Raw genomic sequence first — 23951 nt, 5'->3', positions numbered from 1 at the left:
AGGCTTCACCTGCAACCATAAGTGTGGCTGCCATGGCAACATGATATCACACTTTTCTCTCATGCTGTGGCACCCAGAAATTGTGTTAATAAAGACTAATATTAGCACATGCTTCTTCATACATATGCACACAGCCTTCAAATTGACTCTTTCCTCCACGTTTGCATGTGTTCACTGTCTATTAATGACAATTAACCACTGTCAAAATAAATGACTAAAAATCCAATTGGATGATGGAGGATATGTCTTATAGCATGTCTTATATGTCTGGAATAATATTTATTTCTCAATTCAAGCGCTAAAGCTAAGGAAAATTATTCAGTCTTGAAATATTTATTTCATAAGGGCAAAACAAGACCCATTAAATTAAAAAAATACTCTTCTATGATGGTGCCTATACATTATTTTTAAATAACACCTCACAAATTCAAAGGACACATTTTAAGTTATGCCTCCAATGAAAGTGTGGAAAACTACACTGAAGATAAGGCACTGTAATAGACATTTTATGGATATCACAGGTCAAGGACATGAGCAAGAATCCCCATAGCCTGATTCAGTAGTTTGACCAGTTTTTGCGAATTGGGAGTTTGGTATTAAGTATGATAACCTGCTCCACTAAAGGGTGAGAGGCTGGTCAGAGAACAACATGGCTTGGAACTCCCACACACTCCGCAGTAGGTGGTGAATACCCTCTGTAAAGACTGTTGTGACTGTAGCTATTGTAGATCACAAATCATGCAAGAATTATGTAATCGTTTTCCCTCTCAACCATTTGCCTCTGAACACCCATTGCTGCTGCACATGTTTATCATAATACACAGATGTACACATCACACCAGTCTAATCTTTCCACATTGCATCTGCTTTTATGAAACGCTAGGGATTGAGATAATATGGTATACAAGCTTTTGCCTGTAGAGCCACAGAAACAAAATCATATAAAGTTTATCACATATGGCTTCAGAATGTGAAGTCTATGATGGTTGGACTGTGATAACAGTGCCATTGCAGGAGTAATGCAAAAATGTACTGTAGGAATGATCACATTTCCACACTTGTACTGTATAAGAACAGAAAAAAGGTTACAAGTGAGAACCGACCTTTCAGTTTTAGGGCTTTTAGCTGCTATTCGACCTGTTTTTGGAACAAATTCCATTTTCACATCAGAGGCTCTGAGACACTAGTTTGTTTTAAAAGCAAACCAAAAAATGTATCTTTTAGATGTGCTTTCAGTAATGAATTATAACTGGATTTGTTTTTGTTTATATATCTGTTATTTCTGTCAAATCATTCTGGGATGCTGAGGCATGCAGAGAACTACAGAAGAATACAATTGTTTTGTATTGTATTTGGCCCATCTATCTCTTGCATTGCATTTTCTTCAGCACATCTAGCTTGCTAAGCTTCTAATACAGTAACTAAATGATCCAAGGATCCAGTAGACCACTGGATCTCTGTGCTTCTTGCTCTTCTACTGTACATAGGTTCCACTTGTATCCTGTGGTTCGTGGTTCACGGTTTAAAATTTGAATCTGAAGATATCAAATGGGTTGACTTTGTCAGTGCTTTTAAAGAATTTGAACCAGTGTAATCTTCCCTATTCAAGACTGAAAGGATTCAGTCTTTTAGCCTTGGGTCTGTGTACAGATTTTCAATGTGTTATACATTGAGCACCATTCTCTGTTGAAGCAGTTTTCCATGTGGAGTAAATTTATCTTGTTGCGCATCCATCCTTTTTTTTTCTAACCTCTTCTTCCTCAAGGTCAGGGGGGCTCAAGTCAGGATACACCCTGGACGGGACGCCAGTCCATCGCAGGGCAGACACAGACGCAGGCACACAGACTCACAGCAGCGCCAATTTTCCCAGAAGCCACCAGTTTAACCTAGCAGTATGTTTTTGGAGTACAGGAGAAAACCAGAGCACCTGGAGAAAACCTGCATGAACACGGGTAGAATATACAAATTGCATGCAGACAGCACCCCAGGACTGGAATCAAACCCAGGGCCACAACACTGCGAGGCAGCAATGCTAAGCACTGCAACACTGCGCCACCCATTGCTGCTTATTGCAAACATAAATATCTTCCATTTGACTTTTATACAGTAAGCAATGGATTTTGTATAACTGTATTTCTGAAGAATTTACTGGACACAGCAGTTAACCAATTCAAGAAATATACAGTACCTTGTAAAAGTATTCATCCCCTCCCGATGATGTCCCATTTCAATTCAAATAAAAATACTTAATTCATCGCCAGGAGGCAATTTAATTTGGGCACAACGATGTCCCAGTTGAGTGACTGGGGAACATTATAGAGACAGGTGTATTTAAATGGACCATTATTATTGCACACAGGGCTATTCAAATAATTGTGTGACCTGTCAAAGTAATTTTGTACTTTCATAAACTGGGACAGCATTGGAGTACCTTCACAAGGTACTGAACATTAAAAATCCTGGAAGTTAGAATAAGTCTAAAATGATCTCAGAATGGATAGTGAAGAGAGAACGAAAGCTGACAGATGTAGTTGTCAGCATCTGAGTGCCTTTGCCCAAGTAAAGACAACTGCGTTATTATTGCAGATAAATGTGAATGCAGTCAGTCCTGCTAAGAACTGATCAGATTAACAATTAAGCACAAATGACAATGGTGTCTCCTTCCATTGTGTTAATCCACTGTGGTTAAGGCCTACTCATGTCAGGGAAAAGACAGTAGTAGATAAGTCGTGGTGATGCCCAAACTCTCATTTAAATTCGACAATGATGTTATTTGTCAATTTGCAAAGTACAGTTCGCATTTCAAAGGAAGATGGTCACAGCCTCACAGTCCTTTTCTGTTTTAACATATTTCAGGAGCTTTACCTTCAGCCACTCCAAGACTGGCAGCAAAGTGAAACGGTACTGATAACAAGGTATGAAAGGAGATTTCTTACTGCACCTGTTCTCTCTCAGCATGTTCAGGGAATATACAGGGGAATGCATGTAGAAGATAGCCCCTTAGGGCTTGTTCCATTACACAAAATGGTGGAAGTGGAAGTCAAATTGCTATTTCCACTTTACATAATTTTGGAGATGAAAAAAAACTATTTTTGGAGGTCACACATCAAGGTTTTGGCCAAAGTGTTCCCTGTTGTGTTGGGGAAAAAACGTGGCTGAAAATGTGGCCTGATTTACCTGTGCGTTCCAAGCTTTGTTAGCTGGAACTCAGACTTGGAAAAAAGGATTTTTACAGATTTCGACTTACAGTAAGTCTGCAATTTTCACATTAAAAACAAGATAAAACGTAAGAGAGGTTAGGTTTAAATGTAAATACCCGCATTTAAATGGAAACAAATCAAAATTCAAAATAGTGTCTTTACATGATACATAACATAGTATTGCCAAAATCATTTCCTGACTTTATTTCAGCATCACAACAGTGCTTGTGCTTCATTAATAGAAGAAGCCTAGGATTGCGGGGGGAAAAAATAATTAAACCGGAAACAGGCATGAATTAAGACCAGAAACAGATTATAAAAAGAACAAATTATTGCAGAAATGAAAGAATGAGTCTTAGTTTTTAGATCAAAGCTTCATTTTGTGATAATACATGGAACAAACAAAAGGATCAGAATGCAATTTGAGTTTTTTTCCACGATAGCATTAGGGCATCTGAATGCCCTTTGTTTTTGCTTGGCTCTTTGAACAAAACAAAAACAGTGGTCATTTTCCAATAATCTTGTTATTACCTGAGTTGGTTCAGGCTGTGCTAACAGCATCTTTTTTTTTTGCTCTCTGGGTTTGAGTGCCAGTATTCTGTACTGTGTGTGAATGTGTTTGTTTGCTGTGTTAATTCAGCCTGTTCCAGAAGATGAGGAGATAAGATTTAATTTATGATGCATGCACTAATTTTAGAACTGTGAGGGGAAAGTCCTATTTCTGGCTGCATTATAAACAAGTGAAGGAGCACCTTGGTGTCACATAACCCTTTCCTCCCATGGGCGATGCCATGCAAATTGAATTTCAAATGCAGCGTTAGTTGCGCATGGGAAGACTGATTTAATTGCATTTCTTCTTATGACTTAACCTTAAAATATTTATATAATCCAGCGTATTTAATGTAAAAACTGAAGCAAAACAGGAGGTGGTTTAGAACTTATGGATCTGTCTTAAATCTGATTTGTAATAATCAGGATTTGTCTGCCTTATTCTTTTGGAAGCAAATTGATTTTAGTACTTTTCTTCATCCAGACATTCCTCCAGGCGGTTTGCTCTGTTCTGCTTGAATCCAGCCTCTGTCAGAGAAGACGTGATGTCATAAGAACTGCTATATGGAGGCAATAACAGGCCAAGATGGTGGTGAGGAATGACAGGAACAAGCCCGACAACATTTCTGGCTACTCCAAGCTGGGCGGTGGCTTTAATGTCACAGGGAGTTAGAGTTTGGCTGGGTTAGCTGTAAGCTGATGAGGAGGGAACAGATGGGAATTGCTCACGTTACTGAAACGAACAAACTGAGCAGCGTTCACTGAGGCGAAGGCTGAATGCAACCTTGAGGGACAGACCAAACGCTTCTGCTGTACTGTGGATAAACTTTCACTCAATGTCCTAAGAAAGCTTTACATTTCTTAATGCTTCATTCTCAGTTTTTACTCAGTGGTTGCAGTGCTTTCGAATGTTGGTCTGTCTTCGTTTTCTCACATTCATTGGGTTGACTTTGCCACTAACCTTCAGAATCTTGTATTCTTGTACCACATGTCTAGTGATCTGAAGAGATTCAGCTCTAACAACCTTTCAGTGTATCACAATGCATTCAAAACCAGCCAGTCTTCTATGAACCCTTTTCTAAACCTAAACAGTGAGCAGACAATGTAGGTCCCAAAGATTTTACATATTTCTATTGTTGTGCTCCTGTGATTGGAAGAAAAATCAGTTATTACGGTATTAAAAGGCTCTAAACCAAATAGAATGGTCTTCACATCTTTACATCCCTAGTGAGAATGGGCTTAGAGGAATTGATTCAAATCTAGCCACTTTAGTTTAGAAAAATGCAAAGGTGCAAAATGTACAAAATAGTGCTTTATCATTCTTTTGCTTCAAAATGATAAACTTACGCATCTAAACCCAGAGAAACAGGACCATCACCAAAGCACTACATTTTGTTTCCAGGTTTATAAGCATGCAGCTTGAATTACTGTATGTCAGGAGACACTTGCACTTTTATCCTGGTGTATAAATCTGCTTTTCGTTATTGCATGCAATACTTTATGTGCCCTGAAACATGGCTCACTGAGGTACCCTTTAAAATGATAGTCTCTCTTGTATACCTCTTTAGAAAATGTAAATAGTTTTTTTCCTCAACCTATTTACCTTCATGTTTACTATTCCAGCAACCCTATTTACCTTAAAGTTAACTATTCCAACAAAGAATGTCTTCTAAAAGAAGTCTCAATAATAAATGAGCAAGACAAAACTGAGGAAGCATCCCCACACTGTTACAGTTTGATCAGTGGTTTGTGCACCGCTTATATACCCTGTACATTTCCTCCTGTCAGAAATTATTATTTTTATACCATTTAAATAGAAAGCCAACTAACAGTATGAGAGCAGAGATAATTATTAATAGACTAATAACTAGTAAATGAGATCACAGTTGTTTAGGGCAAGAGTCAGCCACAAGCCACACATTTCACACTGTTGTGAGCTAAGCTTTACCTCTAGCCTTTGAATCAGCATTGTATGTTAATATGTTGCAAAAGAGGTAACTTTAAATTGCTCCATGAAAAGCTTTCTTCGGAAAACATGCCAGCTCATAAAAGCATCTGAGATGGCAGTGAATGAAAATGGCTTCTCCCATGGGTCCTGTTTATCCAAAGCCTGGTCCTTGGTGGGTCAGTGACTGAGTAGCTGACCAGTGAAGAACGGCACTCTCCACCTCAGCGAGCTGGTTAATCAGTTGCCCATCAGATAAACGCCGGGGGAATTTCCATTGGATTCAGCTTCAACTTGCCACAGGGCCCTTATCCACAGGATTTATGGAGTCATTCCTGACTTATAACTGTCCAAAAGTAAGTAGATAAATCGAGGTTTTGAAGAACAGCAGAAGGGCAGACAGCATCTCCCAATGTCGCTGAGAATACTGGAATATAAACAACATGACATGACTGGTTACATAGTGTTAAGCAGGAATTAATCTGCTTTAGCATCATTAAATGGATGCTACATTAAATCTAAAAATATCCCCTGAGAAATGTCTATTGCTGAGAGGTAAACCGAGAGGCCAAACATAGCAATATTGTCCTAATATAGATATGAGGAATATTTATAAAGACAAAGGTAGGAATTACAATTGGAAGCAGATATATTCCAGCAACACCTAATTCTGCCATGTCAAAACGCAAAAAGCAGCCAGCCCCTCCCGACTTCAAATTGAAATGCAGATTTTGTCAGTAAAGCCTTTTTTAAACCGCCATTCTAAAAAAAACACTTGAGAGAAAAATACTGCAGTGCTTGTGATTAAATGTAAATGTCGCTGTTTTGTACAGAGAAACAGCCCAATACTTGGTCTGTATATTTACAATGTAGATTACATAACACTGAAATGTGTCCATTTGTAATGCTGCAGCACCTTCCTTGGATTTCAGTGTGCTATGTACGTTGGTAACTGCAGTTGTTTTCAGATGTTGTAGTGTTTTTCTTGTGCTGATTGATCGAATTCAACATTATATTTTCATATACAGTGCTTCGCAAAAGTGTTCAGACCTTTCCTATGGCGTTCCATGTAACAAATCTGTATTAAAACTACAGAAGAGTGCATGCCCATTTTTTAAACTTAATGTTTTACTGAAAACCTGAATGTTCAAAGTGAAAACTTCGGAGTAAAATGACCATCCCTCCATCAATTTTTTAACTGCTTCTTCCAGTTCAGGGTATCGGGGGAGCTGGAGCTGGAGCCTTGTGCTTTGGCTTATTGTTCTGCTGCAAAGAAAATATCGGCCTAGTTTTAGGGCTAAAGCAGGTCGTCCTTTAAGATTTGCCAGTACTTTGGTCCAGCTAAGTTCCCATCAGTCTTGACAAGCTTCCCAGTCCCTGCTGAGCAGAAGCGGGACTATAACATGATGCTGCCAGCACCGTGCTTGACAGCAGATGCGGTGATGATTGAGTGATGAAATATGTTGCACTTTGGATTTAGGCTTCAATGTTCTAATTTTGTCTTGTCTGACGACAAAAGCTTCTGCCACATTTTTTTTAGTTTTGTTATCATCCCCGTGTGGGATGTTAGACGTTTTATTTATGTGGACATTTTCTCTCATCTCAGCCTCTGAGCCCTCAAAGTCAAACTTGGCCTCATTTGGCATCCATACAGTAACAAGTTTTCTCCTTCCCCGACCACTCAGTTTAGAGGAACATCCTGATCTCTAGGCAGTGTCTGCATTTCACTTCTTAATGATCGATTTCAAGATTCTCAGGGAGACTTTAAACGTTTGTATATCTGATCTGTTTTGTACTTCTCCTGCATACTTATCACTGATTGTTACTTTCTTTGTTGAATCTTACATCTTTATTTATGTACATAACAAATATTAATGGCTACTTCAAAGCATCATGACTACAAGCTTTGCAAAAACAAGGAACAAACAAAAAAGATCTAAATACTTTTGCTAGGCACTGTATGCAACCATTTGTTCCTGAATTATGTCAACCATTATTTGTTTTCTAATTATTTAATTTATTTTTGGTGACTTACGTGTTCTGCTATAAATATCAGTTTTAGGCAGGTGTAATTATAATTTTAAATGATCTGAATAGTATTAAATACCACAAAAATAATACATTTTCCTCACATTTGCCACAGAATCAACTCCATGCTTCTGTTAACTTAGGAAGATTTACTAATTATCTGAACACTTAATGAAAATTTAACAGATTCTTTGTAAAATTTGTGCCAAGATGTGATACATTTTCTTTTTAGACCAGCAATACTTTCAAAACGTGACAACAGGACAAAATCACAAATTTTCATTGGGAGCTCTAGAGCCCTGGTACCCTGGTATTCAGAGCACTGTGAAACAGGAAGGCTCCATATTACTGTGCAAATTAACTCCCAGAGATAAAATACAATGAATCTAAGGTATCCCACTGCTCTAATTCCTCAGAGATTTTGTTCAGAAGCATTATTTTGTAATTATACTGTACTACATTTGTTTTTTAATGTTTAATTAGGTAATTGATTCGTGTTTAAATCTGCATATTTTGTCACCATTTTGGCACTCTACTGATGTAGGAAATTGAACTAAAAAATATGATAGAAATGATAGTTGAGTGACCTACATGCAAACAGCAAGCAATATCCTAGCAAGTACAGCTGTGATGTGTGTGTAAATGTGGAGTACTAGTGCCATCTACTGGATACGAGCTACGTAAGTAACTAGTAAGATCAAGTTCTGTCAAATTCTTCTCCAAACAAACAAATGCAATTCACTTGAAGTCAAGTTACAGCAATTCTAAATATATTTAGGAAGTTTATATTGAGTAAACAAACTTTTGTGATGAAGTCTACAGTTTCAGACATTCATTTTCACCATCATCCATTTAATTTCATGACAACAGATTTTTTTTTACCATTTTGAGCATTTTTTTAAAGAATGAAAGAACAAAAAGTACAGTATTATGATTTTTGTTTGTATTTTTTTTCTGAAAACATTTCTGCATGTTTCTTATACGCTGTCAAAATGAGGGAAGCAGGCAATTTCAAGCAGGGTAACATCCTACTGTCTTTTCTACTATATTGAAAGGTAATGAAATTTTAAATTAATTTGAACTGTATGATAGTTTTAATTTTCAGCTCTTAGACATGTTGACAATTGCCTTTTAACTTTTGGATTTTATAAGTGAATAAAAAAATGTTAATTTGTTAATAGTTTTGGAGTAGAACATAAATAATATTCCCATCAAGGGTCTTGTTAGTTCAGTTAAGGATTCAGTTATGTAATTCAGCTCAACTGGAATGAAAACTAGCTGGTGTGCAGTTCTCCAGGACCAGTAACCCCTGCTCTGATGTCTCTATACTCCTTAGTAAAGATACTCAACTTGAACCCATTCCAGTCTGCTCCACTGCTGAACTTCTGATAAAAATAAGTGATTAGCAAGACAAAGAACTGACTTTTGTGCATTTTAAATATGGAAAATGTAGCATATACAGTACACGTGTTACATATATACAGCATATACACTCTTTTGTGTTAAATGAGACAAAAAAAGAATGTAGGGCTAGGTGCATTTTATGTACTGGGATTTTGTGTTTTTTTCTCTACAAGTCTTTTGTTTCTGATGGTAGAACAGAGCACGGTATATGCAGTGTATTTCTTTTGAACTTTGGACACTCCATTTTCGGGTACAAAGCAAAGACTGTCTGCAATATTATGGCTCTATTTGTCACTGCCTCGTGTCGAAAGACTGCTAGGAAAGTCTTTCTCAGTTGGAGCCTTGCTGTCCAGTCACTGTTGGCTTATGTCCCTGTGCAGTGTGAAGTTCACCGAGCACTTCTTCTGCAGCACCACTGTCTACACAGCTAAAGTCTAAGGTAGCCCTACTATATTATTACAGGCTTTAGAATAAGGTCAAAATAGAACCAAATCCTGTGACTAAGAACAGATCCTTCCTTAGAGTCCCTTAAAGCGCTGTAGAAGTATTGGACCTTAGGGTAATTCTCTATTTCTGTGTACAATTACTTTGACATGAATCTGATAGAAAAAAGCCAAACACTCAAAACTAACACCAAATTGCATGTTTTGAGTACTTATCACTTAAAGCATGTATCATTACACAGTGCAGAAAGTGGATTTATCATGAAAGGACTGCCATTAGAGAGTGCCACAACACAGTGTCAAAGAGTTCAGTTTATAGTTTTACCTGGTACATGCTGCAGGAGTAACTGATAAGTATAAGTGAGTAGTGGTTTGGATTGACCATTTTCTCTTTGAATTAATAATTGGTATGGTTGTGTATATACGAATTCCTCACAGAGCTTGTTAGGTTAAAGAAAAGTAGTTAGTGTGTCCTTTGAAATGGTAAAGACTTGCATTTGACACTTTGGTAGCTGCCCTCTCTAAATCTGTTTTTTTTTTTCAAAAGTCTTTAATGATTACTTCTTTAACAAGTTTTGTATTTTTTGTTAAATCTTTATAAAAAATAAAACCAGAAAACATTCTGGATTTTCAGCAGTCTGGGGATTGACATACAGTACAGTACAGCATGTGTGATGTTTCATGTCACGCTACCCAATGCATCAATCTTCCACAATGGCTGGAAACAAGCAGATATGTTCCAGAAACATTCTCACCTGCAGTGTCACTGATTTGATGTGCTGCCCTACAGGAGGGCTATGGCCCATTGAGGTGAAGGCACATTACTACAGGTGTTATCGCAGGTACTAAACAAGACACAGCAGTCAATGTTTGCCATGAAGTCCAATGAGCCCTGGGATTAAAATTTACAGTGTGTGTTTTGTTTCCCCATGGGACTTAATACAGTCGTGAGAGGCCTAAGTTCTGTGTGTATCTTAGTGTTTTGTCTGTAAACTAATAAGACTCGGTTCAAGTAAAATTAAAATACACAAAGCGAATATATTGTCATTATAGGAATAACCCTGCTTGAATCATGAGTAACCTAATTCCAGTTCTACTCTTAAGTCACTCAACCAACTGCACATCACTGCTTAGGGCTCCTTGTTATACTATATTAATCTTACTGCACAGGGCCATTTTGGGGATACCAGTATCCTACTAAGTGGTCTTGGCCAATGTACAGTATGTACACTTTCAACCATAGCATTCCACACCTACTTGCGTACAGTAGCTTACTGGTGGAGATAATGCTAGAGGTAACTGGAAGAAATTGGCTTTTTTCAGGCCTCATGCATTCCTTATATATTCACTGCTCATCAACTAAAATGTTGTAAACTGAATGTTTTTGTCGATTTTAGTTGTAAGATATTCATAAGCCCAATTACTTTACTAGAACTTATTGAGTTTTAAATTGCAAAACACAGTTTATGTACAAAAAATAATTATAACATAATCCTTAATGTAAAGCAAGAGCCTTATTTGTGGTCATTTTATTAACAATTTAAGACTCACTGACCTCCTAATGGGCCATATATCTTCTGGGTTTTATTCTAACATGACTAGTCAATTAACAATTATTATATTTTTTTCTAAATTAGACATATATGCTATGTATATGTTTTTACTGATGTTTGAACAACATATTCACTTCACCAAAGGTACAGTTACCTATAAAACACCAGTGGTGCACCTAATTAAATTATTAGACCAGCTACGTAACTGAGAATGTTGGTTGAACAAACACCAGGATAAAGAAATCCTCCAAGCCTTGAATCTGAACCTGTTTTAAGATTTTCTGAATAAACTGGTTCTCCTGTATGTTGCCGCCTAGTGTGTGTTGGAGTGGACTGGACATTTGGACACATCAATTTGTGTTGTAGGAGAGAAACTGTATTGTATATGATTCTGGGTGCAAGAACTTATCTATATTTGGTTGCACTGGCATTTCAATTGGCTCATAGATCTTCTGTCTTCACTTTCACTTCTAACTGAATTTTCATACTGTATACAGTATATATTATTAATACACAAACATCAAGACGAATCAAGATATAATGAGCATCAAAATACATTTATCACTCTATGTGTTTAGGAAATAAAGTAAATGGATTTTAGATATTGATTAAATGTTTTTGGCATCATTTTGATTAATTGATCATTTGTGTCTGACCATGATACACTTGAATGGGTTTGACTGTTGCGTAAGCATGACATCATCCCATTCAGGAGAGAGTTGAGTTAGTGCAGGGGATGTGGTGATTAAACCTTTTGCATTTAACGCTGTTGAAAATAAAGAATGAAAAACTCAGAATGGGACCAAAATGCCCTGTATATCAACAGATCCATGCCTTTGTGCTTCATGACTCTGTTGCTTGCCATCTGGGGTGTGCGCAGTCAGCAGTTTCTATCCTAGCAAATAAAAGAATAGCCAAACACAGTCTATCAATGGCAGGTATTGATCCGGAAGACCGCGAGTCACATCTTCGAGACGAACACATCATCTTCCCAGAGTGATGGTCTTCTTCAAGAATGTCTTCTTGCTCTGCTTGTAGAGGTTGATGGCACTGTATTGATCAAGGCCTGGGTCCTCACTTAGTGCCCTATCCGTGGGTTCATTCTGACATGACAACATTCCAGCAGGATCATACACACTCTCGGGCAAAACCGAATATCGTCCCAACTGAAAGTGTGCTGGCTACGCTGAGCATGCTCCACATCCCCATTACCGATAATACTAGCTACTACTAATTTAGTTGCCCGACACATTTCCAAGTCAACCGTTTATACAGCCGAGTGATTTACTGGAACGATCCAGGCAAAGTTTCTTGCTCAAGACACAGCAGTGTCTCACCTGGGGTTTGAACCCACAACCTTCAGTTTGCAAGTTTGGGACACTAACCACTGTTCCCAGTTCAGTTTGCCTGCTGTTCCCAGGGATGAGCTGGGGCAATCCGAGAGTTCAGATGCTTATCCAGGCTATATGAGAGGAATGTGGCAGTGTGCCTCATATACAGTACAGTACCACTTCCAAAGAGGCAACACATTACTTGGCTGTGACTTTGACACAGGACCCTCTGCTGACCAACCCTGGTGATGATAAATGTTAATTCACATAATTAATTAACCAATGTTATGCGTGTTCAAGACAATATTCGTGCAAAGTTTTGTCATTTAACTGAAAACTTTTGAATGTGCAGCAGTTATAAGTGATTGGTTTCTTTTGATGCTCTGTAGATAACTTGCGACAGATCATAACAATACATAAATATTAACTATTTAAAGTATAGTATAACAAGTATTTTTTTTTGGATATCTAACTGATTTTTCTGAAATGTTTGGGTACAAATTATTCTTAGTGTCACAGATGGATGCAATAATCAGAGAAGCTTTAAGACTTAAGATGTGCTGGTACAGATGTTAGGTGAGTCACTAACAACAGCAACCAAATGTCAGGAAAGGATGGGTCAGAAAACAGAAAACATTTTTCTTCTGCATGTCTGTCAAAGTCTTCATGTGCATTAGCACCTTAATTCTGCATCTCTGTATTTTGCATATATTACAAGAAGCAGTTCATGTACAAGTGCATATAACTGAATACAAAACAAATGCTGCATAAATCACAGGGTTCTCCTAAAAACACCATGATTGTGTCTTCCCAGAATAGTGCATTGCATTGCATTTAAAACATTGTGAATGGCTTAGGTTGTCACAGTCCAGTTAAAACAAATTAAATCATTCATTAGATTTCTAGGTTTTCCACAAGCACATATTGTAACCAATTGTACATAATCCTGGAATCTCCTTTAAAACCCTCAGCAACAGACCTGCAAGCCTGTCTTACATTAGTATTTATTATCATCAATACATTTAATATTTATGTCATCATTATTTCAGTAGGTAGTCCATGCTGATCTTAAAAATAAGACTTTGAATTGCCTTTCACTCATTCAGCCCTGCAAGCCTGTTACATACAAGAAAGATACATCAGTGTGAATATTTTATTAAACAAGGAACAACCGCCTTTTTGAATATGGTATCAATTTATTATTAATTCACTGCAAGTACAAGATTATTAAATATTAAGCTGACCTCATCCAAAAGGGATGAAGGAAAAAAAAAGAGGCAAAAGTGATTGGAAAAAATAATCAAATTTGGCAAAGTTCACCTGTTGGCTTGAATGTGAGCACGAAAGCTGTTTTAGTGAGTTAGACTGGCCCTTATTCTGCGGGACTGGTATAAAAAGCATTTTTGCTGCCTCTGTCTTCAGTCACTTTTAAAATGAGAGTAAGGGAGAATCTGTGTCAAGTATGAGAGGGGGCATTGTTTCAGACTCGGTAATGATGACTGCTGCAGATTCCCAGAGAAGAGTAAGCTCACTTTATAAAACAAACTGTCACTTACTCAGCACATTCGATGGCCAGGAAAGCCTAAATGGATCCAGCCAGTGTCTGGCAATGGTGGAGCTGTCAGAATGCTGATATTAATATTGCCAACATTATTTGCACAGAGGTAATGAACAGTGTGTGCTTCTGAAAACTTTTAAACCATGGAAAGTCCTGATGTATTTCACTCTTTACATTGGAGCATTAGATTAAAACCTACAAAGGCACTGATTCTGTATCTCTTGGTAGCAGGTGGAACTAGTAGTAGGGGAACAGTAGGAACTATTTATGCACCATCACAATGTTACCTCCTCAATTAAAATATTTCACATTGTGTCTGGTCACACTCAGTTATTGCTCTGAACACACAGTTAGAAGCGGTCATTGCATATGCATTAGAACCATACAAAATATTTTTATTTCTAATAAGGTTTTCCCCGTTCTTCAGTTATTCCTGAAATGTCACATACTGTACAGTTCACAGCTTGAGGGTCAGGAATGAGCCCAAGGTCATTAAATATTAAGCTGGCCTCATCCAAAAGAGATGAGGGAAAAAGGAAAAAGTGATTGGAAAAAAACACCAAATTGGAAACTCAAAAACATAAAAAAACCCATCAGGTCTGGTTCTACAGTGTCAATGTTGAAACACTATTTGTTGTTGCACTAAACCATCCCCCTTTGGTTTATGCTACAGGTTGTGATAGGATCTACAGTCAGTACTGCAGTGGCAAGTCAATCATGCTTTCTTCTACAGGTGACTGCAGTCCGTGGGTTTTTTTTAAAAAACATTTTAAGGTTTCTCAAGCCACATGAAAAGTGCTCACTGGCCCTTTTCATGTTTCCTTCGAGGGAGTGTCCACGTGTTTTATTTCAGGTGTGAGACTGCAAGGTGCTTGGAAGATAGGGAGTGTAGTGAATCTAACAAGCAGGCTGATTGGCTGAAAGAAAAATGCTACCGTACACACTATATAAGAAAACTGTCAATTCTACTGTACATACAGTAATTGTGAGAGTGGTGTAAAAAGTAATAACTCTATACTCCTTTTCTCGTGTAAATGAACTCAACATACTTGGGAAAAAGTGTGGAAGGAATTTGACTCATATCTTGATATTTCTACATCTCTGACGGTGGTTGGCCACCATTGAGATCTCTAATGTGCTGGGCTGGGCTTGTGCTGTGAACAATACAGAACATCACTAAGTATAAAGTATCTTTAAATGAATTGAGTTGGGATTCATAGATACTATGGGGTTGAAAATAGTTTAATGCTTTGAGTGAGTTTACCTTTAAAAAAACAAAGCTAAAATAAATACATGGGAGGAAAAACAGAACACTAATTTTCTGTTGTCTTGGATAATGTCTCCCTAAACATAAACCAAAGATCTTGAGAAACACCTTTTCCTACTGTATATCACTGCAGTAGAAATGTTCTATCACCTTTGCACATGCACAGTATATTCTAATTATATGTTACTGTGTAACCTTTCATGACATCTAATATTGTAGCGGTACAATATCTAACAGTTGTATCTGATTCACCAGTAGTTAGCAGTGTGCTGGATTCAGAAACAGCTGAGCCTTAAAAAGCTCTACAGCCTTTTCTTAAATAATAACATAATATTAAATTGCAGTGGTGCCACCTTTTTAATTTAGTAATTTAAAATATGGAGCTAATTTATTATGTGATCCTGGATTTCACAGCCAAAATATGTAGAGATTAGTTCACAGTGTACTAATAAATGTCATTAAGGAGATTATGATTGTTTGTGTGATAACTTCTTAAAATGTCTTATATGAAATTTTTCTAACACAATGGTACTGTTAAGAGAACCAGGATGAAGTGGCAGAAAATTGTCTTTGCAAGCAGACATTAGAGATATACAACATTCATGAAGGAGATACAATATTGATTCAGCACTTAGCAGACAGAAAGTTTGAGAGCCTTTTTAAATGAAACCTTGTTATGCGTTTCAGCATTTATATCAGCTTGCAATGCAAGTAGGATCATTCTGGAAAGTGTATCACTGGCAGTATTACTGACCTCATCATCTCACTGTAGTCAATGGCTAAATATATTCCAAACAATCGTCTGTCAGGTGGAAGAAAAACAATTCTCTGTTTAGAATTTTTTATTGTAAATACAAAAAAACACAGCCAAAACAAATGTGCACTGCTTTAAAAGCAGCAGAAGTGAATTATGGAATTCTTCGATAAGCAGATCTGTATGTCAGTCAAAAATCCTTACTTGATCCAGATACTGTACATTAGTTGAGAATACAGTTTCATTTACAATGCTTACTTGGCAAAGAGGCTCACTTGCAGCAAACAAGCATAAAACAATCCCACTGAATCATAGAAGAAAAGAGAAGGTAGTACCAGTACTAGTAAGATTTTTATCATCTATGATGTTAGACTTCAAATCTTCATCAATAGAATACAGTATATTGGCTCCACAGCCGAAACGTTGTGTTTTCTTTCTTCTCTTTTCAGAATGAAATAAACCTATTACATATTGTACAACGATGTTAATTATAAAACCTATTAGTTATAATTGTCATTAAGCAGTACCTTCTAATGCAAAGCCGCATCATTTTAAAGTACTGTATGCTGACGAATACTCTAGTACAGTTAGTTATCTTCCACAAACTGAAAGGAAAGATGCCCAAAGACTGTTGATGCCCTTATGACACAATACTGTAGCTGATAGGACAATGAGGAGTTCACTAGGAATGATGACACCAAAGATTGAAGCGTCATGGAAGGATTATGGAGCAAAGTTTTGGCTTAACCCGCTTGGCTGAGGACAAGGAGGCCAGGACCCTCATGCAGGGTGACCAAGGGGCAGGTGCAGAGGTGGAGATGGGGTGGAGGTGGGATGCAAGAGACATGCACGAGAGAGAGATAGGGATCTCGTAGGTATTTATAGAGTTTTGGGTGAGGAATGGATGTCAGGAGAGGTTGCTAATTCCTGACAGCTGAGTCTGATTTAGCTTGGTTGTTGTCATCCCTCCCGAACTTTCGCTGTAAACACCATGACAATGCAGTTTTTTTCACTTGATATTTACCATTTCACAACTTGTGCCAATTCTTTAGATATGTACAGTATGTAACCGCAGACTGGCCACATGGTGATGTATCAGGGAATGAAACATTCTGCAGCTGAAATCAGTAGTCACGAGCGGCATGATTTCTTCCTCCACCTGGCACCTGACATCATGACCCTGCTGTGTTCTGGCCAAACACAGGACATGTCAAGTACAGTACTGAGCCCCTTTATAGACTTCAGCAGAACCACAGAAGCTTACCAGCTTAACAGGAAACCCACATTCTGGGATCTGACATCCACAGAAAGTGCCAGAAACAGGCTTTCATCACACAGAACATACAGTACTTACTGATTTTAAAATAACGGAATATTTTGCTGTTTTGGTTTGGCAAGCCCGTAATGTCTTTGTATCGGAGTGTACATGTAAATAAGCATTTCATTTCCCTTGTGCATGTGACAAATAAACTGAACTGAACCGATGTTTGTTGATTATTCTGACTGAAATATTTTCTTTTTTTTTCCAGGGTCCTGGCTGTGGGTCCTCTAGGCATATCTATCAGAAAACCCCTCCCTTGTCTTGTGAAATACGCTTTTGCTGTCAATGAAACATAAAAGAAATATCAATTGTATTTGGAAATTTGTGCCTTTAATGTATTTATTAATGAACATATTTTTATAGTGATTTCTTGTTGAAGTCTGCAGTGAATAATTCAGGAAAGGTGCACCTACTGTGTGAAAGACGATATCTCCTTTTTGACTTTTGGAGTCCTATTTTACATTTACCCACTGGTGGACCAACTCTCCCATTACATGTGACTGAGCTCTGCTTCTGCAGTTTCAGCTGATATCAATAAGGAGGTCAAATGGTGAAGTTCTATTCTGTATTTCATAGTGCTCTGTTATCCTGATATCTATGTCATCCTTAAGAAAATAAGAACATTTCTTTAAAATACTTCACATAAAGGATTTGTACCTTTTGTCATAACGTTTGATTGACCTTTTTTTGTCATAAGGTTTGATTTTAATTGAAAAAATATACTTTATATTTTACGATTCATATGTTTACCAAAAGGGGAGAGGGGGTTGAAAAGTAAAGTACTGTACTAAATGTGGAGCTGATACTTTTCAAGGCAAAAACTTTACATCAGTGTTGTATCTCAATTTATGCCCTGTTCTTCTTGCTAAAACTACTTTTTTTTGCTGTTTTTACGGGATGTGTTTTGATTCCCTGGTGTCCAGTACAATATGTTGATTTTATGGCCTAATTGCTTCACTCACACTTGCCCTGATTAGGAAAATGCATCTCTGTGCTTAGAACCCTGCTGCAATTTGGGATGCTTCTGAAGTAGGAGAAATCACTGCTTTGACCACCTCTGGCCCTTGTGGCCACAGGAAGACATGCTGTGGACTAAGAGCTGAATATTTCCCATGATGCCTGGCTGTTCTAAACTGTGGCTTTCTCAAATGATACCAGTGCAGCTGTCTGAATTAATTTTAGTCTTATTACTCTACAGTATGTAAAAAAAAAATAGTCTTCTTTATCAGCTCAGCCTGCCCTGTGGAAAGATGCTACATGTTTACTCTCTGAAGTCTTTCAGATCGTTCTCCTTGCTTGTATTGTGGAGTGTTTTTTTACAGTGGAAAACTTTGCTTCACGTTTTTCCATTTACATTCGTTTAACACTGTATAATTACCCTGGGTTCTGGGCCTGTCTGCCCCCTCGTTGGTTGTACTAATGCAGAGCAATACAGTATGTGTATTTATGGAAATGATAGGCTCAGGAAACGGACCTGTAGTATATTACATTATTTTCAAATGTGCCATTAACATGCTCAAAGTAACTGCTGTAGCTCTGTGTTTGTGAAATCCACGCTATATAGCTTACTGTGAAACAGCGGTCGATAAATGTTTTATTTTTATGCTCTCTTGAAATTTAATATCAAAACCTGGCAAAACCCTTAAAAAACAATAGCTTTGCTGGCTCAGAGGTTTACTAAACACCCTTTACATTAACAAATGCCAAGAGATTTCTAGTAATGAATCAATGAATTAATTAACATGCAAGAAGCAAAAATAAATTAATCGGTCCTGAATTGTTTGATAGTTTGGCTTTTTAATTAATTAATGTTATCCACTTGAGGTAGACAGATTCAATTTGCAGCACAAACAAAACTGGAATGTATTAGATCCTTTTGCCAGTAAAGGATTATTTGGTGTAGTGTCAGCCCTTTTCAATCTTTCCAGCATTTTCCACGATGATCAATTGTAAGGCTGGCCGGATTCAAGGCCATAATTAGCACTGATCCTCAGTTACATTGTGCTGTCTCCAGTATGGAGAGAATGGAAGAGAGCCAGTGAGACCATCAATACTTCATCATAAATGGCTTTTTTAACAAATGTTCAGAAAGGCTGACAGAAACCAAGTTCTCCTTTACCTCTGCTACTGTACTCCTAATTCCTAATCATCCATGACATGTTTTTCCAAAAATGTATAAATGATATAATAACCCCCTTTCTCTTCCTTATATTCTTATATATCTCTCATCCAGTCCATCTCCAGATTTGCAGCTGCTCCTTGGTTAACTCTTCACTCTGTATGGGGGTCCCAGCCATATTGCCTTACAGATCACAACCAGCGGAGACAAAACTCATTGTTGGTTATACTGTATAGTCCACATTCACATTCAAGTGGGATAAGCCAAAACGTCTCACACCTGACTCCTTTATAAACATTCATATTTCATTCACATTACTCTTCATGAATACAGGCATATCAAACTAAAATATCCAAACTGGAGAACTGAATTGATTCATTCAATTAAAATCTGGGAAACAGATTTTAGGTTAAAAAAATAAGAGTTTCAAAAAACAGAACATTTGTTGTATAAGAAAAGCATACAAAAGGAAGCAAGACAAAGCTCACCACTGGTTATACTCTAAAGCCTACAGTACATTCAGCTATTGAGGATTGTGTAGGCATATTTTCACAGAGGAACATCCACAATGGCCAGCCTCAAAAGAGGCTTACATTTTGCTTTAGTCATTTACTGTGCATGTGTTTCCAAGCCTTACTCCATATAGTACATTGTATCCCAAGAGTATGTTCATCAAAAATCCATACTTCCAGGTCTGGACTGTGTCTGTGCACTTAAGAGTAAACAGGCCTGCTCTCCTGTTTTGCTGTCATCTCTACTTACTTTTCTTCATTGTTAACAGGCACTGGTACTTTATGAAATCACAAAAAAATGTTTAACTACCAGTTCGAACTTAAATTTGCACACTGAAATATTCCTTCAATTCAATTTTCCATGTTTTATTATTTTTAATAGGAAACTACTGTAAATTTAGCATGGTGGTAAAAGTGTCCCAATTAGTTCCATATTAAGCCTGTCTCAATACAGAGGATCTTAGAATTGACCAGAAATTGAATACAGTTTTTTGTTGTAAAGCTATATTTTTTAGAAGAATTTTAAAGAAGAATATTAATACAATATGGACTAAACGCTGTCCTTCCTTGAAGGCATTCACAAACATAGTGCTTTTGCTATCATGCCTACTAATTACTATAAAATAAGTGTATCTGTGCCAAAATCAGAGGCTGGAGCTTAATTTCCTGACCAAAACCAGTCACTATAAAAACAGCTGAAAACTTTTGAAATGTAACACATTTGGGGAAAACCAAAGCATTTTAATTCTACATTCATGTTATTGGTGTGGTGAATAATGTCACTGCCTCTCAGCTGCAGAGTCCTCAAGTTGATTCTGGTCTGGGGCACATTTCTGTTTGGAGATTCTTCCACCTCCCAGCGACAGGCTGGTGGGTTAATCAGAGGCTGTGGTGAAGGGAACTCTCTGATTGCTTAACTCACCTGCCCTTCCAGCACTGTCTGAGGCCTCACCGCTTTGTGCTCTAATTGAGTGTGGGTGTCGATCATATGAATCCTTTTTTCTGCTATAAAACCACATGCAAGACCAAATATCCATACTAACACAACCTTCCAGCCTTTCAAACACGACTGGAAAGTCTAAAGATGACTGGAATTACAATATTTTAGTTGGCTCCTAAATATGTGATGTTTTTATTAAATATGTGATTTATTTACAAAATTTATTCCACAGCTCTCATCATTTCACTCCTCAACAATCAGGGAATGAAGAAATAAGATTCTCAGTTTCTTCAAAATAGACTACAAACTCTTACATTCCTGCCCACATGGATAAAATGTAGCTTTAAAACATTGATTTGATTTCAGTTTAAATAGGGCATCTCTGAGAATTTGGAAATCTGGGATAATCAGACTAAAACTATTAAAACGTAATATTTAAAACAATATCATCAAACTTTAAAGGGTTACAAACCCTTTATCATGTTACTGGCACTGCCTTTTTAGTAGCCTACTTACTACAGTATACTCATTTGAAGATGTTGTTATCCACTGACAGTGTTATATTGTGTTAATTTACTTTTTTGGCACACTTATATTATATTTTTGCAAAGGCTGGTTAATCTGCAGTGATTCAGTCCCTGTTTATGTAAGTGATATTTGTAAAGACAAGATAAACTGTTTAAAGCTAACTTGTGTGTTGTCAGTTATCATCTGCCCTGTAAAACAATGTGTTTCTGTGGCAAACTGCCAGAAAATAAAAAATACATATTTTGTTGGGTTTTTTTGTGTGAAAATGTTGCTTGAATAAGGGATCAATGTTGATGTGCTGTTTGTTTGTAAGGTATAGCTTTACATTATGTGACACTACACATTTGAGCATACTACAGTTTTTGTATATTCCCTCAAAAAACAATTATCTGAACTTCCTAACATAGTGTATGCATGTAGTTGTCATTATCCTGATCATTACAACTTAAGAAATCAGGATTATTCTCTCAGACATCCCTGTGTAGCTCCTGCGTAGTGTGACTTAAAACACACATTTACTTCCCTTAGTGATCATATTACTTTGGGTTTTTTTCCAAAGAGAGTTCTGAAGGCCTTTAAGACTTCAAACCATGTATTGCTGTATTTCTTTACTTTCATTTCATATTAAATGAAGAATCATCTCCCTGTTTTTCCATTAAATTACTAGAAAACATTTTTTTATTTTCAGTCTACAGACAAGTAGTTTATCATGGAAGAACCACATCATTGTACATCACAAAATAAACAGGTCAGTTCATTAAGAGTTGGATATCGGCAGTAAAGTATTGTTTAATATAGCATTTATAAAATGTTTAAAAATCCTTCATTAACCGTAAGCAAAATTTCCCTAAAAGTAATGAATAATGAAAAATAGGAATAGGAATATATGGGAAATGTATCTAGCACTTACTAATATTGTCAGGAACTATGACAATGTGAATAAACGACTAAAAAATAATTATAATAGAAGAAGAAGAAAACTCTTGCACTGTAATGGGAGCCGGTCCTGACTCCCGTGTAGTGCGTATTTCGGACACTATGCAGACGGTGAAATCCGGAAAAGACTGGAGAAGGGCAACAGAAAAACACGACAGGATCAGGTCGGGATGACTGACAGGGAGGCGTGACAGCAGTGTTCCGGTGCTCGGGGGAGGCGTGGCGCAGTCCAAAACAATCCGAAAAGGGGAAACCAGGAAGCCGTCCAAAAGTTCATAGCCGGGAGATCTATCCAAACAAAAACAAGAACGGGGACAAGGAATCGGGAACTAGGAAGTTAAAATCATAACGGAGCCGGGTGCTCCGAGCTCCAGACCCAAATGGTCAGGACGCCGCGGAATAAGACCTGCCCTAGGGCTACCCGCGATCTCAGAAAATAGGCAAGACTTCTGGAGTCCATCTTCAAATGCTGAGCGCAGAGCTTCGGAGGCATGGGGTTTTAAGAATACACAAGGAACAAGGGGCAAGTGAACGTCATAATAAAACTAAAATACAAAAAAGGGTCGGAGCACCCTCTAGAGGAGGGATGACGATCGTGACATGCACCCTGGTTGTAATTATGCACAATGAAAATGAAACCGCCTATCATTTACATGAAGATAAAATAAGAATCCTAACAGTAGAATAAGTGTGACTCGCTCGCTGCATGGAAATGTTCTTAGAAATGATCTCACTTAGAGGTTGTTCATCAGTAACGTTTATAGCTGAGACAAAATCTCCCTTGAGTCATCTGGAATCATGGCAGAGTAATAGAGTTTTATTCCTCAGTCAATACTGTTTTGCCCTTGATAGATGTTACAGAAGACAGTGTCACAATGAAGACATCAGGGTAAGTGCTATCATTACTGTTGTCCTCTTCGGTCCAACAGGCAGACTGGTGAAAGTATAATGAGGTGGGGAGTAAACTCCTTGAACACCTGTGTGCAGACTGGGGGCACAGTGGATACATTGACAGTAGTCCCTGAGCAAACAGTTGTTCTGTTCATGCAAGTTAACCGGGAAGTTTCAGTTTTTTTTGGAATGACATTGCAAGACAGTGCTAATTTGCCTGAAGTAGCAGCACTTCAGGAAAACAATGTCGCCACACCCAGCTTTTACCCATAACCTGAGTCCATAGAGCATTTCGCCACTACCATGAACAAGTGACAGCTCCAGTACATCCTCACTCTGGGAGTGGTGGAGCATCCCGCAGCAGTCTGTCCAGATCAGGTCTGTTTGTGTTGGGAGAGGTCACACCCAGTTCTAAATTCATAATGTTTTTTTTTTCTCCCCAGAGTGGCACATTTCATACAGAAAACCTACTATTAATATTTGTGTTTACATTTTCTGTGATGTGTTTTTCAAAAAATCGTCCACTACTGACAGATTTAAATTAACTTAATTATGCATGCATTTAGTTACTAATTGCAGCTTGTTACTTTGTAGTTTTTCTGCACACATTTCTGAAATACATCTCTCAGCTCCTTCCCTTACCTATCTCATACTTCTAAGTGATTTTCTCCA

General features: G+C 37.6%; 1 protein-coding gene across 3 annotated transcripts in view; it reads left to right on the top strand.

The window, feature by feature from the left end:
- Positions 1 to 20501, top strand: part of LOC107078052 (potassium voltage-gated channel subfamily A member 5) — a 40638-nt gene extending 20137 nt beyond the window's left edge. Inside the window, exons 2-4 of one of the 3 annotated variants that reach the window (XM_069192338.1) lie at positions 2857 to 2915; positions 4234 to 4341; positions 17562 to 20501. The gene's annotated coding sequence lies outside the window, so the exon portion shown is untranslated. The remainder of the gene's footprint in view (positions 1 to 2856; positions 2916 to 4233; positions 4342 to 17561) is intronic. The other 2 variants (XM_069192340.1, XM_069192339.1) reach the window with 2 other exon arrangements.
- Positions 20502 to 23951: the final 3450 nt, after the last annotated feature.

This window comes from Lepisosteus oculatus, chromosome 7 (assembly GCF_040954835.1).
Source record: "Lepisosteus oculatus isolate fLepOcu1 chromosome 7, fLepOcu1.hap2, whole genome shotgun sequence".
Taxonomy (NCBI): domain Eukaryota; kingdom Metazoa; phylum Chordata; class Actinopteri; order Semionotiformes; family Lepisosteidae; genus Lepisosteus; species Lepisosteus oculatus.
The sequence above is the reverse complement of the archived record's forward strand: the minus strand, read 5'-3'. Positions and strand labels throughout refer to the sequence as shown.